General features: G+C 54.9%; 1 long non-coding RNA gene across 1 annotated transcript; it reads left to right on the forward strand.

Annotated features, from left to right (window-relative positions):
* Positions 1 to 1,057: 1,057 nt before the first annotated feature.
* On the forward strand, positions 1,058 to 1,598 carry LOC127464405 (uncharacterized). The gene is made up of 3 exons (XR_007901344.1): positions 1,058 to 1,110; positions 1,209 to 1,247; positions 1,574 to 1,598. It is a non-coding gene; the product is annotated as an uncharacterized LOC127464405 (long non-coding RNA).
* The last annotated feature ends 2,612 nt before the right edge of the window (positions 1,599 to 4,210 follow it).

Here is a 4,210-nt window from a genome sequence, read left to right on the forward strand (position 1 = left end):
TCAGCTCCCACCCCGCCTCAAGGCCCCCCCTCCTCTCCACACTCCAAGGCCTTCCCCCTCTCCGGGACCCCCGCTTAAGGGGCCCGGCGCTCCCTCTCTGCTCCCCCCCCCTCCAGCATTCCGGGGGTCTCCCAGCTCCGGGATCGCCCCTCTCCGCTCTCCCCACTCCGCGGCTACCGGGGTTCCCCCCCGGCTCTCACGGGGGCCCCCAAACCGCTCTCGCCCCCCCCGCCATTGCCCAGCCACCGCCAGGACCTTTTGGCTGCTCTTCTTTGTGCTCCCGCTCGGCTCCTCCCTCGGCTGGGCCGCCGCTTTTGGCGGGTTTCCTCCTCCGGGATCCGCCCCCTGCAGCCCTTCCCCCCCTGGACCAGCCCCCTTGGGCCCCCCTTGGGCCCTCCTTGGGCCCCCCTTGCCCAATAAGTCTGATTATACAGACAAGGAATTGATTTTAACCCACAAAACCTAAATGTATAACCCAGCACCCTGGGGCATGAACAAAGTGGTTTTCCTTGGGCCCCCCCCCCGAGTCCAAAGTAAAGGGAGAGGGGAAAAAACCGTCTGGTGGGAGAGCTGTTGCAGTCTGGTCAGAAGAGGTGATTGCAGTCCAGTTGAGGGTGGTGGTCTCAGTCTGGTTGAGAGTGGTGAGCTGCAGCCTTCCTGTGGATCCCACGAGTGGTGGAAAGGTTCTGAAACTCCAGGTTTATATATTCTCCAGTTCAGGCAGGAATGGTCAGTCGTTCCCTCAGAGCGGGGAATTCCATAAAAGGATGCTTAGTTCGTTTCCTCAGAGCGGGGAATTCCATAAAAGGATGCTCAGTTCGTTCCCTCAGAGAGGCGAATTCCATAAAAGGATATGAGGATTGTCAGAGCAGGGAATTCCATAAAAGGGTATGAGGACAGGGACACCCCCCCACCTCGCAGGCCCCCTCCCCCCCCGACAACAGTTCCTGGGAAAATGGCATGGAAGGCCATAGAATACACACTTTTGGGCTACACCCATCCAGTGAGGAATCGGTCCCAGCTGTTCTAACTAGGACACTGTGTCCGTCATCGCTGACATCATCATCATCATCGGCCTCGTGGCAGTCGGTGTCTGGAAGCTCCGATCCGGTAACTCCCGGGATGGGGGTCGGCAAGGGGCACGGATCCGCCCGGCAGCATTCCGGGGATCCTCTGCCACGGGTGCTGATCCCGCTTTCTTTCCATAGGGAAGAGGGAGGGGAATGGATACGACCCCGCGCCCACCAGTGAGTCCCAGCAGCGTGTGTGGATCCAGATCCTCTGTGCAGGGATCCCAGGATGGATGCCGGGATTCCAGAGGGGAATGGGGGCCTAATGGCTGGAGCGGGCTTTGAAGGGGATTGCAGCTCAGGGCAGGATTCCAGAGTGGGGTCAGGTGGAATTGTGGACTGGGATCAGGGCTGGATTCTGGAGTGGGATTGGCGTGGGATGAACAGAGCAGGATCAGGTGGGAATCCGCAGCAGTTCCTGCTCTGCCTGGGCTCCACAGCCGGCTCTATCCCCTGGGATGGGAACAGGGACATGGTGACTCCTTTCCCCGCTCTCATCCCAGCAGGAATCATGGCCTGAGCGATCCCAGAGCTGGATCCGCCCCTTCCCTCTCCCTGTGGAAAGGCAGGAGCTGCTGGCAGAGCTCATCCCGCTGTTCCCACCCACCCCGGCCGCCCTGCGGCTCTTCCCGATGGATCAACTTCCTGCTTTTTCCCGTGTGAAACCCAGGACCACAATTATTCCTGAGGCTTTAATTTGGGTGTGAAAATCTCCTGCTTTGGGCAATAAATCCTGGCTCCTCCTCCGGCATCCGGCAGTTCCTCTGTGGGAACCAGGAATGGGAATGGGGACAGGGGGGGACTGGGATGGGGACATTGGGGATAGAGATGGGGACACTGGGAGCAGGTTGGGGACAGCAGAAATGGGCATGGGAACTCCAGGAATGGGAATGGGGACATTGGGAGCAGGTTGGAGTCACCAGGAATGGGAATTGGGGCACTGGGAATGGGAATGGGGACATGGGAGACCAGGATAGGGATAGTGGGGACAGGAACGGGGACACTGGGAGCAGGTTGGCTCAGCAGGAAGTGGGAATGGGGACAGGGATGGGAACCCCAGGAATTGGAATGGGGACAGGGATGGGAACCCCAGGAATGGGAATGGGGACAGGGATGGGAACCCCAGGAATGGGAATGCGGACAGGGATGGGAACGTGTCTCTCCAGGAGTTGGTTCAATACAAAGGTCGGTCCCTGGCTCGAGGCCACGGGAAGCCCCTTCTTTGGGAATGTCTGGGAACCAGGTGTCAGAGGTTTGGAAAGAGGTGTTGGAATTGTTTCCCAGTGTCCCCCCATTCCCATCTGTGTCTCCCGGGATGGGGTGGGTTGGAGCGGAGCCGCAGGCGCTGGGCAGGGGCAGTGGGGGGAGGGCGGCTCTCGGGGACACCGCGGTGGCCGCGGGGAGGGCGGGGGGTCCTTTGTTCGGGGGCTTTTGGGGTTTGTCCGGGACCGGACAGAGCGGGAGCTGATTTTGGCCACCTTGTTCTCTTTTCCTCAGAGGAAGTTTTTTCCCCACGGGACACCTCGTGGAGAACGACCGAGAGAGAGAGAGAGAGCCCGACCCATCTGGGAGCGAGGTGTTCTGCTTTGGGGACTGCCCCGGGAAAAGGGACTCCTTCACTGCTGGCTGCGAGCACACGGGGCTGAGAGAGCTTTGAACTGCTGGGACAGTTTCTCCCCCCACCTGGGGATTTGGGACTTGGTTTTGTTTCTTCTGAAAGTTTTTGGTTGCACCATTTGTTGTTTATTCAGATTTTGTTAATAAAAAGTTGTTTCTTTTCCTTTTCCACACTTCCACCTGAAGTCTCTTAATTTCTAAGTTGTAATCTTGTTTAACCAAGACCCAGTGCCCTCAGGGGGAGGAGGAGGAAAGGAGACCAAGAGGTGCTGTGGCCACTCAAACTGCAGAGGAACAACCAGTGCCAGTAGCAGCTGCCCCTCTACAGAAGAAATCCAAGACCAAATCAGCTCAGTTAGTGAGGGATGAAGGGGAAGCAGAGCCCTCAGAACAGGAGCAAGAGGCAGGACCAGAGATAATCACCAGATCCCCATCTCCGGCTGAGCTGTGAGAGATGTGAAAAGATTTCAGCCTCCAGCTGGGAGAGCCCCTGCTGACCTGGCTGCTCCAGTGCTGGGATATCATGGCCCAGCATATGGAACTAGGTGGGAGTGCAGCCAAGCACCTGGGATCCCTGTCCTGGGATGTTGGGATTGACCAGGGGATTGGGAAGAGGACAGAGAGGGGATGAGAGCTGGGTACATATGGCATGGACCCCTTGCACAGCAAGGAATAAATGACGCTCTTCGTGCGGTGGTGATACAAAGAGAAAGTTTATTCAAAATTCCCACTCTTAAATCCCTGTGTACCATGTGACTTCTTCAGCCAATAGAGTTATATGTGACTGCGCATGTCCCCTCGGGCCCATCGCCCTGGCACATCCCCTGTGCATCCAGACACGCCTCCTACATATCCCCTCTCTCTAATATCTTAAAGAAGTCACAAAAGACAGTGTAAAAAACAGTGCAAACAACCAGAACATTGTAAACTACCAAGCTTCGCAGTGACCCAGCACATTGCTTCGCTTAGCTTCTTAACTCTAACATAAACCTTTTAAAACCTTATATTCCTGTAGGGTAGTGCAACTTGGATAATTATTTTATTAACTTGGGGCCTTCAGCCCAACTGTGTGTAAACTATAACCTTTATTAATCTGAGGGTTTTTTAATAACTGGGGATTTCAAACTTTATTCAAGAAACAGGGTAAGCATATCAAAACTCAATTCTTCCAAGGTGACCTTGTGGTGTAGGTAATGTGGTCTTGTGAGGTATTCTGTGTTTTTATGTTTTCCAGTCACACAACTCTCTTATTCATTCACTCATCTCACACACGACGGCCGTCATCATTCACGCATACGCATACACACACCAATATTTGCAGTTTGCTTGTCACCACATTGGTCATTAATATAAACTGAAACATAACAACTGTTTTTAAACTCCTGAGTTATCTGGTTCCTGCAGTTGTGATTGTGTATCCAAATAGGGTTTTACACACCTGGAGGGAATCCACTTTAGTTCTTTTCCTGTTGCCACACAAGCGTAACCTCTCCCCCAAGTCAGAAGATCTAAAGGTCCTGTCC

The sequence above is a fragment of the Manacus candei genome, unplaced genomic scaffold (genome assembly GCF_025592945.1).
Source record: "Manacus candei isolate 608988 ecotype Guabito, Panama unplaced genomic scaffold, ASM2559294v1 h1tg000219l, whole genome shotgun sequence".
Lineage (NCBI taxonomy): Eukaryota > Metazoa > Chordata > Aves > Passeriformes > Pipridae > Manacus > Manacus candei.